Source organism: Rhinatrema bivittatum, chromosome 4 (genome assembly GCF_901001135.1).
Source record: "Rhinatrema bivittatum chromosome 4, aRhiBiv1.1, whole genome shotgun sequence".
Lineage (NCBI taxonomy): Eukaryota > Metazoa > Chordata > Amphibia > Gymnophiona > Rhinatrematidae > Rhinatrema > Rhinatrema bivittatum.
The window spans coordinates 374,881,297-374,896,664 of NC_042618.1; the positions used below are offsets into that span (position 1 = coordinate 374,881,297).

Below are 15,368 nucleotides of genomic sequence, written 5' to 3' on the forward strand. Positions count from 1 at the left end.
TGGACCTTCTAGTCTAGCTTTGGTTTGCCTTGTGGCCCTTAGGGCCCTCTAGCCCTGCCTTGCCTTGTGGCTTGTTCTAGCCTCCTTGTTTGTTGCCTGTCTTATATGTATCTTATTGCTTTGATTCTGGTTTATCATGTTTGTATATGGTTACCCTGTTCTCGTGGTCTTATCGTGTTCAGTCTAAGTCTTTTCCTGTTCAGTCCTTACCTTATCATGTCCAGTCCTTGTCTTGTCCTGCCCGGTTCTCCCTGTGGCCCCCTGCACCTTGTGGGCCTTCAGTTCCAACTCTTGTCTCCCACTGCTGCCTTCTCTCCAGGTCCAGTCTCTGTTCTCAGTTCCAGCCCTTGTCTCCAGCCCCTGCCTGTCTCCAGTTATTGCCTGCCACCAGTTCCAGTACTAGTCTCCAGTTCCAGCCCTGCCTTCAGTACCAGCCTTGTCTCCAGTTCCTGACATGCCCGACCGCTATCATATACCATGCCCAGAAAAGTCCTGCTAGTCCCTAACCTGCAGGCTCAACTCAAGAGGGAGGGGGCTGGCCAGGTGGAAGACCTTGCCCTCCTCTATCCTCTACTACTCCTGCTGGGGGAACACCTAAACCCAGCCTGCCTGACTGTAACATCAAGGAGATATTCCAGTTGTGTGCTGAAATACTTGTGGTATTTTTATTGAAAGATATTTGTATTCAAAGAATAAGAGATAACCATAATTGAATTCTTGAAACTGCTGGCTGTATAACTAGAGCTAATGAAATGGAACTGGCATTTTCATTTTTTTCTTACAGTTGCAGAATAATGTACTTGGCTTATGTCTAAGCAGAGAAAAAAAACTACAATTCTCAGTTTCCTTTTATTTTATAGATGCGCACTAACAGGTGAATTTTAAAAGCCCGGTGCATGCATCAATAAGGGGATATGTGAATATGTTGGGCCAACGCCCACTGAGCAGATTTTAAAAGCTGCCCGCATTCATGCATATCTCCCACTGCATGCACAACATTTTTTTTCAAAAAAAGGGCAGGGAGTGGGCATAGTCTGGGCGGAGCATAGGCATTCTTGAATTTCACATTGAAATTATCGTGTAAATAGTTACACGCTGAAGCACGCACCACGTACCCTGCTGTGTAACTTTACTTCTGCTATGGATGATGTGTAAATTGTAAAACAAAAAATTATACGTAGCTCAGTGAAATTTTAAAGGTTGGGGCTAATGGAGGAGAAGGGAGGCTATTAAACTAGGGGTGTTTGGAAGTCCTGTCTCTTAATTGGCGAACTGGGAATGAACTGGTAAAAGGCAATGGTGTCAGCACACGCCCCTTTTAAAATACCCCCACTTATGCGGTAGAGGCAGGATTTGCATATGTGCATATGAGCACACCCACTTAAAATTGAGCGCACATGTGTGCGCAACAAGGGTATTTTATAACATTTATTTATTTATTTATTTATTTATTTATTTATTTTTAATTTTTTTATATACCGATGTTCCTGTAAAGAATACATATCGCACCGGTTTACAAGGAACTGAACAGTCGCCTCAAGGCAGAATACATTAACACAAGTATACAGGAAACTATTAAAGAGAACTTTCATAAACTCAATTAAATGTAACTGGGAACCATAACCATAACATGCATGCATATACACGTGCATATTATAAAATAGTCATGTCCTTGGACGCGAGCTGGCAAATGTGCACACGTGTACCCACACGCGACTTTGAAAGTTACCATATAAATTTTTACTAAGAACATAAGGTTATAACTAAAATGGATTATATTATACAATAAACTGAACCAACAGTATCTCTATACACATCCATAGTAAATCCCATTTAGTGTATGTTAGTAAAGTGCAATTAAAAAAAAAACATTTCTCACATGGGTCGGCCATGTCAGCTCTCTGTTATCCAATGAAACACCAATGGTGCTTCCATCTTTATATTGCAAACACAATATTCGATAATCTGTGTTTTAATGACTCACTTGGTGTGGCCAATATTTACTTTATAGATGGACATCCTATGGCATAAATATCCTTGGTAGTGTTGAAATCATGGTATCTTGTTAGTTTATGTTCAAAATGGAGTGGGGGTTGAACAAAAACTCTCAGTTGTAAAACATGATTACACCTAGAACATGCACCATATTGTGTGATGACTGGCATGACAAGAGCCCTTTGTGCTGTGGTATAGTTGACGCAGCTTTGTGATGAATTTACGAGACCTGCGCCAACAGGTAGTGAACATGCCTGAGGCAGGACAGGCTGGAGCTTTGCCTCTACAAGCAGCCTCCCCGCAGGTTAAGCCCTTGAGTTCTGGTGGCCGGCAGGACTTAGGTGGGTCCCATGGGCGGTATAGAGAGCATGAGTCCAAGGGCTGGAGATCCCGGGACAGCTAAGGAGCAGGGCAGGCAGCAAGCAAGTGTAGTAAGGTGCAAGGCAAGGGGGAGGGGGGTATGGTGGCAGGCAAACATGATCAGGTCCAAGCAAAACATCTGGTCCAAGGGGGAGGGGGGTATGGTGGCAGGCAAACATGATCAGGTCCAAGCAAAACATCTGGTCCAAGGGGGAGGGGGGTATGGTGGCAGGCAAACATGACCAGGTCCAAGCAAAACATCTGGTCCAAGGGGGAGGGGGGTATGGTGGCAGGCAAACATGATCAGGTCCAAGCAAAACATCTGGTCCAAGGGGGAGGGGGGTATGGTGGCAGGCAAACATGACCAGGTCCAAGCAAAACATCTGGTCCAAGGGGGAGGGGGGTATGGTGGCAGGCAAACATGACCAGGTCCAAGCAAAACATCTGGTCCAGGTGGCAGGCAATTATGGTCAGTTCCAAAGCAAAAGGACAGTATCAGGAAGTCAGGCCAAGGATGGACGAAGACACACAAGAGACAGCGGATGAGATAGGCAGGGCAAAACAAGGCTGGATGAGGCAGGCTGGGAAAGGCTGGAGGACAAGTATGTGAAGCAAGGAATCATGAATGCAGGGACAAACAGGAATGCAGGAGCAATACATACTGCTCCAGGCAGGAGACCCATTGCCGAGGCAAGGCAATGCTGTGGGTCCTTTGCTTAAATATCCTGAAAAGGCTGAAGGCATCAGGAAGCACCACAGTGAGTTTTCCACTGTGGGGACTATATTATGTTTGGACATGCGTGCGTGCATGGCCTGGCCAGAACGGTAGCGTCAGCAGCTTCCAGTGATGGTGGCATCCTGCCATGACCGGAGGCCTCTAGAAGCAGCTGGCATGATTGTGGCAGCTCACGGGGCAGACCTGTGAGTCATCAAATATAACACATTGATACTAAACTTCAATAGTATCAAATAATATTTGTGTAGATTGAAGAGATACTGCCTGGACTAATTGATCTCTTAAATTTAAACCCTTTTAAAAAAAAAAAAATTGGGGGATCTTTAAATTTAGAATGTGCTCCTGCAATCAGTCAGTACCGGATCAGGCTCTGCCTAATAGAATGAGCCTTTGATGAATAAGGAAGCTCACATATTTTATGCTGAAAAGACTCTCTATGTTGAGACTGAAGCAACAGAGATTGGTTAACATATAAAACTCTCTTATGTGCTTTTTTAACCACAGGTTGAGGATACCCTCAGTTGAAAAAATCTATCTGCCCTCATTATGACTTGTCCTTTGTATTCCTGGACTGTAGAACATAGACATCGAAGGCACAAAATTGTCCAATAGAAATATTTTTTTAACTGCACTTCGATGATGACTAGCATAATGAAGCTCAGACTGCCCCCCTTTCTTCCAAGGTTGGGTTTTTTCTGATCTCTGGACTCGCTTGGTTGGTCCATGACTCCTGCTTATGAGCTTTTCTGCTGCATTGTCCCTCTGCCTTGGTTATTTACACAGAAGCATACAAACGGGCAGACCTTGATAAAGTATCCTTTAGTGTAAAGTTCTCATCTGGGCAAGGTCTCTTCCTTTTCACTGTGACAGTGTCTTGGCCTGTCAGCATTTGTTTGCATAAGCTATTATGATTCATATTTGGTGCTTTCAGTGATAAATGGAATATCTTCCTACATTTCCTCCTTCTTAAGCGGGATGAGCCAGCAAATGAGCTTATCTTGCTTAAGCCTAACTATCAGGCTACTATGCAGGCCTCAGCTGTATGACATGTATGACTACTAATGATGACATCATTAACATGCGGTAGGAATAAAGCAACAATAATACTCATGGTACTTATAAGGAATCATAATAGCAATAATGGAATGGAAGTAATATAATAATGTACTGGTAATAGGATATTAGTGATTATAATCATCGTTATAATGAGGAAAGGCAAATAGTATAATGAAGAAAACTAAATGGGGAATAGTAACAGGAAAAATATATATGGATGATAAGAAATAAGGAAATGTAGTTCTCACATGGTGCATGCTGTAGAAATACTCATGAGGTAGGGACATCATTTCAGACTCGAGGTAGAGTATATATGTGTACAATTCTCATTTTCCAGTCTGGAAAGTGATGAAATGTGATCACTGATTGTCCAGTACCTCCTACAGTTCCAGAGATGACAAAACCTTTCCCTTGTGTGCCTCATTAGGGCCCTTACTCTTTTAAAGAGGGTGATTGAAAATAGCGGATAGGCCACGATCACCTTGACTAGGGCAAGTAAGTCATAAGACAGTATATAGTCAGTTTGGAAAATATGTTCATCTCTGGAATCATAATTGTAGTCAGCAATTTTTGCTGTGTCTTGGTCTACAGACAGTTCCACTGTGTTAGATTCTTTATAGCCTAAAAGATATACCAGGTTTTCATCAAAGTTGATTTCATGGTCCTGAAACACATCCAGAATTTCTATCTCTGTGGGAAACGGGTCTGTTTCTAAGTAGTACAAGGACACGCCCCCTACAGTAACTATTGAGTTCTTAGGTACTGTGACTGAAGGAACATTACTGGATAAGGGAACCTTACTGGTAACATCATACTTGTTAGAAATAGCAAGCTCTTTCAGCGGGGTGCTAACTAACCAGACATTAGTTACAATAGCAACCTTGGTTTTGGAGAATTCATCATACTTTGTCATGGTAATCTTACATTTCTCATGGACGTTGTCTGAGGACAAACCAATGTATGTCATTTGTTTGTTGGCATAGGCCTAAATTAGGAACTAAATATTGCTGTGGGTTGTCACTCTGACAGGCTAGAAGGGCAGGGATGTCTACACACAGGTATACATTGTTTGTTTGTCCAGGTACCTACATTAATTACTTGTTTCAATTGGTAATCATTCTCAGGTAAAATGAAAGGCAAATTTAAAATATATGCAACCTTCATATTTTCAATGTCCACATACAGAGGTATAGCATTACCCATATGATATGCAATTTGGACCTGGATAGGCTTGGTTACTTCAGGTAATTTTAGCGAAAGCATCTGTAATGACATCTTGGGAGACTAAATAGGTTGGCATCTGTCCTTTCATTAAGTTACTCATGCTGTTGTCCAGCTCTCTAAACAAGTCATTGGTTAGCGCTTGAATGGGCTGGATAAACATGCACTCAGCACAGTTTTAATGGTAGTAATGTCCTCTCGGTTATGCTGTTGCTTGAGAATGTAGGTTAAGCAAGGTGATGGTGTTACTTAGTGTTTTACCTTGAGAAGTTAACTGTTCTTGTTGGTGTCATATCTGTTTAGAGATACTTTTCATATCTTCCTGCAACTCTTTAACAGTGTTCTGCAATTTTTTTACGGAAACTGCATTTGTAATGGACATGGATGCACCAAAGAGGTAACCCAGGACAAGAAAGATAATAGATCCAACAATTAGTCCAGTAAACCTTTTGGGTCAGTCTAAGTCTCTTCTAACAGGCTGGTTCATAATTTTGTCCAATTGGCTAAGAATGCTATGAATGTTCTGGGTAGCATATTTTAGATGATCCATGAACCAAGCTTTAGTTGCAGGCAAATGCATGTTAGTGAGGTTAAAATGCTTCTGGATCACATGTTGGGGGTCCAGCAACACAAAGACTTCCTGTGTGACAATCTGGGACTGTGTGATGAGGAAGCCAGGGGTGTCTTGCATCACGATGCTGGAGGAAGGACCAGGCTCAGTGAGCTTGGCAGCTTCTGCTCCTGTCATCAGCAGCACTAGGATGATCACCCTCAGAGATTGGCTATTCATCTGAAAAACAGTAGAGAACTATTCATCTGCTTTATGGTTAATGTTAGTTCCACCGGGCATTTTGATCTACAAATTTACAAGGGTGACAAGGTCTGAGCTGATTAATGTGGACACATTTAAGCACATCTTCACCATCATGATTTGTCTTAATTTGAATAAGATACATGACTGGTGAGTCTTTATCCACTATTACAAAAGGTCCTTTCCAGCTAGGCAAAAATGTGCTTTCTTTGGCTTTGTTTTTACTGTAATTATAGTAAAAGACCTTGTTTCTAATTTTATAGTCTTTAGAGGTAGCTTTTAAATCATAATAAGCTTTTCTACCTCTGACATTGTTATGGTTTGTGGGTAAATGGGCCCTTGGCCCGAGATGCGAGTTGTTACCACTTGTGGGGAGGGACCCTTCAGGTCCACACCGTCAGGAGGCGAGGTCAGACACAGTGGGGAGCTCTGGGTGAAGGTTGTGGAGAGGTCCCGAGAAGCACGGAGAATACTCCAGTGGAGAGGCAGGCTAGAGGCAGAACCTGGGCAGGGAACACGAAGGGAGAGGCGCCAGACAGGCTGCAGAGCGGGAGGCGCAAGACGAGCTGTGCAGGAGGTACTCCGGAGAGGCAATCCCAAGGGGAGAAGCTGCGCAGTATAGAGGATGATGATGCAATGCCATAGGCCAACCCACTGAACAGGAAGCCCGAGCCAAGCCTCTACAGGAGACGTATGCACGGCCCCGAAGAGCGGAGTAATGCTGGCAGTCTTGATACAGTATGTAGACACTATCCTGAAGAGCAGAGAGGCGATGACAGTCACTGAAAGCAGGAGACACTACCCCGAGGAGCAGGGAAGCTCTGGCAGTCACTTGAGATACACGTAGGCACGGCCCCGAGGAGCGGGGAGGTGCAGGTAGTATTGTACAGGGTGCAGACACAATCCTGAGGAGTGGGGAAGCCCTGCTGTAGAAGTCACGGATTGTAGAGGTGTTCCAGGGATGGTGCCAAAGAGCGGGAAGCCTTGCAGGACAGGACCCAGGAGGCACGGAGCCAGCCCGAGGAATGGGGTAGGCTAGGAGAGTGAGTCCCCTATGTGTTCAAGACCTCTCATGATCTTAAAGACCTCTATCATATCCCCCCTCAGCCGTCTCTTCTCCAAGCTGAACAGCCCTAACCTCTTCAGCCTTTCCTCATAGGGGAGCTGTTCCATCCCCTTTATCATTTTGGTTGCCCTTCTCTGTACCTTCTCCATCGCAAAGGTCCATAGGTTGGATGACATCATTAACCAGTGGTGCCCCTGAGGATCCCGTTGAAGAGGTTTCAAAGGAGGGCTCGGTGGTGCGCGCACGCACCCAGGAAGGCCCGAAATAGATGTGGGTGGCGGCAGCGTCCAGGCTGCCACGAGGAGTCCCGAGGAACGCAGCGGTGGAAGTTGGCCCGAGCCGTGAGCAGACCCGGGGAGAACAGGAGCGTGGTGCAGGAAGTAAGTACGCATGGTCACAGCCGTCTGCGACTAACGGGCTTAACAGGCCATTGTCTCCAAATTCTTTTGGGCAAAGGCAAAAGTGTTTTGCAAATGTTCCCACAGATGGGCAACATATTCATGTGCAGGTACCTCTACCAAAGTATTATTGTGTTTTATTGCAACCAGTTCTATCTTACCTTTCAGTTTGCGGAAGAGGGACTCTTTCATGAAGGAGTCCTCGCTACTGAGCATCAGGGGTGCCTGTATGTTTTGTGTGTCAGCTAGCTGGACATACATTGAAATGGCATCTTCACTCCGGTGTATGCCAGTCAGCTTCCTGGGCTGTACATTTTTGGTTACAGGTGGACTTACCTCCTGAGCTCCTGAGTCAATTCAGCTCTAGTTAGTTGAAGGTGGGTTTTGGTTGAAGCAAATCTCCATTCGATCAGTATCTAAGACAATGCTGAGTATGATCTCCTTTTTCAAGAGGATAACATTGTCTTTATTATCTCCCCCTTCTTCGGGCTGACTGTACTGAAGTACTAGTAGGGAGGGATCCGCCGATCTCTGGAAATTTATTCTGAGAATAGTCTTTTTCTGCTCTACAGAGCAGGAACTACAGGCCTCCTTCCCCCTTTGGGCCACTCTTCCATATGGGAGAGGGTACCTGACCTGAGTCCACATGACCTCAGTTACATAAACAAGGATGGGGAAGAGTCTCGTGAGGAGTTCATTCCCAATTATGAATTCCTCATCATGGGTCTTGGTGATCAGAACTGGGCACTTCACTTTCAAGTCTTGCCTCACAAATCTGCTTCACTTTTTTGAAGGAGTTAATAAACATGTGGATAAAGGTTAACCGGTAGATATAGTAAACTTGGATTTTCAGAAGGCATTTGACAAAGTTCCTCATGAGAGGCTTCTAGGAAAAGTAAAAAGTCATGGGATAGGTGGCGATGTCCTTTCGTGGATTGCAAACTGGCTAAAAGACAGGAAACAGAGAGTAGGATTAAATGGACAATTTTCTCAGTGGAAGGGAGTAGACAGTGGAGTGCCTCAGGGATCTATATTAGGACCCTTACTTTTCAAAATATTTATAAATGATCTGGAAAGAAATACGACGAGTGAGATAATCAAATTTGCAGATGACACAAAATTGTTCAGAGTAGTTAAATCACAAGCAGATTGTGATAAATTGCAGGAAGACCTTGTGAGACTGGAAAATTGGGCATCCAAATGGCAGATGAAATTTAATGTGGATAAGTGCAAGGTGATGCATATAGGGAAAAATAACCCATGCTATAATTACACAATATTGGGTTCCATATTAGGTGCTACAACCCAAGAAAGAGATCTAGGTGTCATAGTGGATAACACATTGAAATCATCGGTTCAGTGTGCTGCGGCAGTCAAAAAAGCAAACAGAATGTTGGGAATTATTAGAAAGGGAATGGTGAATAAAACGGAAAATGTCATAATGCCTCTGTATCATTCCATGGTGACACCGCACCTTGAATACTGTGTACAATTCTGGTCGCCGCATCTCAAAAAAATATAATTGCGATGGAGAAGGTACAGAGAATAGAGATGTGAATCGTGTGCCCGATTGTCTTAACGATTGGGTTCGGCTGGAGGGAGAAAAAAATCTGATCGCTGGAGATGTGAATCGGAATCGGTTCCGATTCACATCTTTAATTTTTTTTAGTGAGGCCCGACCCTTTAAAATTGACCCCTTACCTTCCCCCCCCCCCCCGAACCCCCCAAAACTTTTTACGAGTACCTGGTGGTCCAGTGGGGGCGCGGGGACCGATCTCCCGCTCTCAGGCCATCGGCGCCATTTTGACTGCCACTCAAAAATGGCGCCGATGGCCCAATTAAAAAAAAACCCACCCAACCCCTCCCAATCCCCCCAAAACATTTTTAAATTACCTGGTGCTCTAGTGGTGGTCCCGGGAGCGATCTCCCGTTCTCGGGCCGTCAGCTGCCACTCATAAAGATGGTGCCGATGGCCCTTTGCCCATTACCTGCTATTAATTAAGTTGACTTAGAAAATAGCCACTGCTATTACTAGCAACGGTAACATGGAATAGATTTAGTTTTTGGGTACTTTGCCAGGTTCTTAATGCCTGGATAGGCCACTGTTGGAAATAGGATGCTGGGCTTGATGGACCCTTGGTCTGACCCAGTATGTCATGTACTTATGTTCTTATGTTGCCAAATCATTTATAGATTGTATAATTAATGGTAATATATTCAACAAATGCAGTCCAGCATAGAAAAAAATTGTTTTGTTTCATCCAGATTGAAAGAAGGATTTCAAAGCAGATTTAATTATGATAAGTGAAAAGAACAGGGTGGTTGATAGGGTGTACAGTCATGTATAAGCACTGTGAAGCAGACTTATGTAAGACTTGAAATATTAGGCATAACAACGAAGTTTATGATTTGTTGCAGGTAGCTATATGAGCAATTTTAATACTGGGCAAATATGTTCCCATGGTTTTCTATTTCACACTAAATGGGCTGCCGTACTTTGTACAAGCAGCAATCTGTGTAATTGGTTACTTGGGAGCCCCACCAGGATAGTATTACAATAGTCAATACATGTGGAAATTGCACCTATACAACTAAACATAAATCTGACTCAGAAAGGTAGAGATCTCACTAGGCAGAATAGTTCATGTTCCATTGTTGATCTGTGGGAAGAGCAAACAGCTGCGTGGGCACTTTAACTAAAGCATCTCAGTTTGATCATTGTTCAGTTTCAGCTGATTGTTCTGCAACCATTATTTAATCTAACTAAGGCTGTTATTTAACCTATCCATTGATTCCTCTTGGTTCTTTCCTAAAGAGCAATAATTTTTTTATGTCATCAGCATATATAATATAGGAAAGTCCCATTGTGCTGATTAAATTTGTAAGAGGAGCAAGATAGTTGTAAATAATAATGGAATAATATAGACCCTGTTGGTACTCCTGATAGAAAAGGTTGTGGTTGCAAGACACTGTTGCTCCAGAAGACAGCGCCCTTCACCTTTGGACTTCCTGATGAAAACAATCCCAGGAGGAAGGAATGGCAGCAAATGCAAGAACTTTACATGATGGTCCAATGCTGTTCGTTAGTCAGCCCCAGTGGAAGGGGTCACTCACTGATAGGTAAATTTTAAAAGGAGCATATGTGCACCCAGAAACGTGCCTATTTGGCACACAAGCAAAAGTATTATCAATTTTATATCGTATGTGCAAGTACACGCATATCATTTAAAATATGACTACCACATGCATTGTGGAGCCTTTATGTGTGTACTCACACGTGACTCTGTGTGTGTGGGGGGGGGGAGGTGGAGAGAGAGAGAGAGAGACACACACAATCTCAGTGTGCATTTGGAGGGGGGCGCGATGTTATAAGGGTTTACAGACCTTGTGCCCTAGGCACACCCCCCCCTCCAAAAACCACCCTGAGTTGAAAGTGCCCCTCTTACAATGGGAGATATATAGAGTGTCAGATTCTCTCTCTCCTCCCCCCCTCCCCCTTTCTCTCTCTCCCCTGGTGTTCATGGCCCAAAATCTCCAGACTTGCACCTCATCAGGACCAGTAATATGTTGCCATGTTCAGCCTTGCAAAAATCTGGAATGCCCATGCCGGCCTCTTTTCTGCCTCCTTATACTTGATGTAGATACAGGTATGTACTCGTATATTTCCTGGTTTCTTAAAATTTGCGTTGCTCGCACACGGCCCACATACACGTGTATGGGGATGCTTTTGCACGAGCAACGTTTTTAAAATCTACTTGTGAGTGAGCATTGAGTAATGAGCAGCAGTAGCAACATAAGTGAGTATGTGTCAGAGAGATAGTGTGTGGATGTGTCAGACAGTGTGTGGTAAAGAGTGTGAGAAAGTGTGTGTGTGTCTCAGAGATACAGAGCATATGTGTCTGTTTGAGAGTGTGAGACACACGCATATTCTCCCACTTCAGTTTATACCAATTGTAGGGCAACATGAATTCAAAAGTTCCCAGCTATAGTGGTGCCACCACACAGCAACATGATTCTAGCTACTTTTTACCCAATCTGAAGAATTTTACAATGAATTTCATTTTTTCATTTTCATTTATTAAAATTTATTAATCACCTACCACAAGGAGGCCTAGGCGATTTACATCATCAACATACATAATAAAAACATGAAATTGACATATACAATAACACACAATTTTCATATGTTTCACAGAAACAATAATGCTCAATATCATATAAATGGAATGAATAATCAGTCACTCAAAATATATATCATTATCCCCACATCTTTGAGAGGATTTATTCTGCTAACACCACTCTAAAATATATTCTTTGCATGTCGGAGTAAATACTCTTTTCAATAACTGTCTACATTTTTTCACATCATCCAAAGACCTAAGTTCAAATGGAATGAGATTCCATTGTGTAGGTGCGGCAATGGAAAAGGAAGTCTCCCGAGTACTATATAAGTGTGCTTGTTGAACAGATGGAATTTCTGAAAGATTCAATTGGGATGATCTTAAGCATCTTACCGGTTTGTAAATGTGTAAAAGGGCATTTAACCAGTAAGAGGAATCTGAAGCTAAAAGCTTAAAGACAACCATGACTATTTTATATATAATGCGTTCAGTTACTGGTAACCAATTAAGACTACCCAGGACTGGAGAGATATGATCACGACGTTTAGAGTGGGATACAAGACGTGCAGCCGAATTGAGTAATAATTGTATTGACTGTAATGTAACTTTAGGAAGACCAATAAGCAGACTATTACAATAGTCTATGTGTGGAAAAATGATAGCATGAGTTACAAACAGGAAATCTCGATCATACAGTAATTACCTTAACCCTGCAGTGGAAGCTGACAAAGGTGCTAGATATCCTCCTAATGTCTTATTAGCACAATCCATTTACTTCTGCGCACTAGGGGGTAGATTTTAAAAGGTTGCGCGTGGGCGTACATGTGCGCATGCTACGCGGCGCGTGCACATGTACACCCGATTTTATAACATGTGCACGCAGGCGTGTGCATGTTATAAAATCTTGGGTCGGCGCGCTGCCTTCCCCATTCCCTCCCACTAGCCTAACCTTCCCACCCCTTCCCCTAACCTTTCCCCCTCTAGACCTACTGTAACCCCCCGACCTTTATTTTACCTTTTGCGCCTGCCGCCAGTTGGCCGGCATGCAATCCCTGGCACAGCAGCAAATATGGCGCTGTGCCGGGAGCCTGACCCCGCCCTCTCCCCGCCCCTTTAGTAAAGCCCTGGGACTTACACGCGTCCCGGGGCTTTACGTGCATCGCCAGGCCTTTTGAACATTTTTAAAATCCGGTCCTAGGAGTTTAACATTATACCAAGTCATTCTTTGTACTGAGGACAAGACCACTTTTCTTTTTTTTTGTGTGTTCATTTTTATTAATTTCCCATACAAACATAGCACACCAATACAATAAAAGATGCAAAGTAAAATAGTACTTATAAAATCAACATGTTACTTCTTAACCTATCTTCCTAGACGCATTTTGATATGGTCCAGCAAACTGAAAACCATATCGTGATGTTACCCTATGCCAAATCAAAATAACAAAAAACAAAAACATGAGAGACAAAATGAAAATAAAGTGTGAGTATGTGTGTGTGTGTGGGGGGGGGGGGGGCAGCTATCAGTTCATGGAACCTCCTTTATGTAATGCAGGGGCACCAAATCTTCTAAAAAATGTGAATATCATCATTTATTTTGTAGATAGCCACTACAACCATTTCTTTGATCCATTCATTAGCAGAGGGCTCTGTATGCGTCTTCCACAGGCTTAATTTGATTCTCATAACAGTGATCAGCACAGTATTTAGCCATTTTTTATATTTGTGTAATCCCAGATAGGGTCAGATAAAAAAAAAAAAAAAAAGAGTTCTGATGCTGGGTTTTTGTGGTGCTGGCACCAGCTCTGGAGTTTCATAAAACAATGGTCATATAAGATATGGGATTAGATCTAGCTCCGAGGCTTAAGAAAATAAACATTTCTGGCTGTGCAGGGAAAATGACTGCTCCCATATATAAATAATCTGTCTTTTGTTTGGACTATCAATAAATACGGGACCCACAACCCTGGGATTCAATAATCAGACCCTCATACAATGGCCTTTTGTTTCAACTTATCACAACATTTATTTTTCAGGGGTATCAGCAATCATTCAGCAGTAAATTACACATAAATATGAGCCCCAGAATTCCACAACAGAGATAACAGCGCTATAAAAAAAACTCCTACCCTTTCTTTTCCTTTAGCAGTACGTTAAGATACACGGAGGTCTTCCAAGAAGGAAATTTCCAGAGAAGGACAACAGATCTTTCAGATGCAGTTATTGCCCATACTTCCTCCCAGGCACTGCTAGGTTAATTCCTAGAAGAAATTTAATTTAATTTAACATACTTATTTCTTCGGCCCTCAGCATACATTATAATAGAAAGAACTTTCAGGACCCCCATCTCTAAACTTCCCAAATGTCTCTCCAAGAAACACCCACTCTCACTCAGGTCTCAGACTTGTATACAAAGGGCACCCTGCCCCCCCCCCCCCCCTAGAGATAATTTCTCCGTAACATTTGCTTAAAGGAATAGCGAACAGTGCCCTCCTGTTCTGCACAACCGTTCTCCCAATATACCAAATGGTAGAAGGTTAAATGTGAACTCTGGAGAAAAGTTAAAAGGGACTAGAATTTAGGGCTAGTGAAGCAATGGACTTTACCCTTCTACGGCAACTTTTATCCAAACAGGCTCCCAACACATTTTGTCATTTGGTACTATCAGCGTTATGCTTGAGGCAGGAGGCCTGGTAGAACATTGCTGCTGCCTGGACTGCATACAAGATTTGAACAGGATAAGGGAACAGAGCTCTTACTGTAATTTACATGAAATATTTTGCAGATCCTGATAAGCTGATAATGTGGTGGATCAGAACATTTGGAAACTACTATATACTTTGCAAATCAAAAGAATTAAGTTTTGCTCTCCCACCCCCCCAGACGTTTACAGTGCTGGAATATGCAAGTACTATTATTGCACTGGCTCCTGAGAAGCTGTTCAGATTCAGTGGCATCCAGGATAATATATGCTCTCATTTTTTTATATTAATAGTTTTGTCCATTCTGGAGGACTCAAAAGTCTCCTTATCCTTCTACTAGCAAAGTTAATTGTGCTCATATAAAATCTACCTCGAATTACAATCCTCCTTCTCTCCTGGTACTCTGGCAACAATTTTTAAAACCCCTGCCTGAGCTTCAGTTCCTCCTGCCCCTCTTCTCTCCTGACACCCAAAGACATTTTTATAAAAACCTTCCCCCAAACTGCGATCCTTCCTACTACCCCCTCCTTCCCAGTTCTAAATATAAATTTGGAAAAAAAAACCCTCCCTGAGATATAATCCTGCATGCCCCCTCCCTCCCAGCACCTGATAAGAATTTGAAACTCTCACCCCAAGCCACAATTTTCTCTCCTTCTTCTATCTCCTTGATCTGGTGCACCCCAATTTCTTCCCTTCCTAATCTCCTCCTGCATCCTTCCTATAACCCCAAACTCAACCCGAGGGACCCCCCACCCGAGCTGGCAGGAGGATTCACCCTTCCCTCCTGTTAGCTCAGCATCCAGAAGCTTGGGGTTGGAGGGGGAGAGTGATTCAGAGTTTTATCTGGTTCTGCGAGGGAGGGGGCAGGGGGATTGTTGATTGGTAGAAGGGTGAATTGTTTC

General features: G+C 43.1%; 1 protein-coding gene across 10 annotated transcripts in view; it reads left to right on the forward strand.

Annotated features, from left to right (window-relative positions):
- CACNA1D (calcium voltage-gated channel subunit alpha1 D) overlaps positions 1-15,368 on the forward strand; it is a 513,308-nt gene that overhangs the window by 192,523 nt on the left and 305,417 nt on the right. The gene's annotated exons all lie outside the window — the stretch shown is intronic.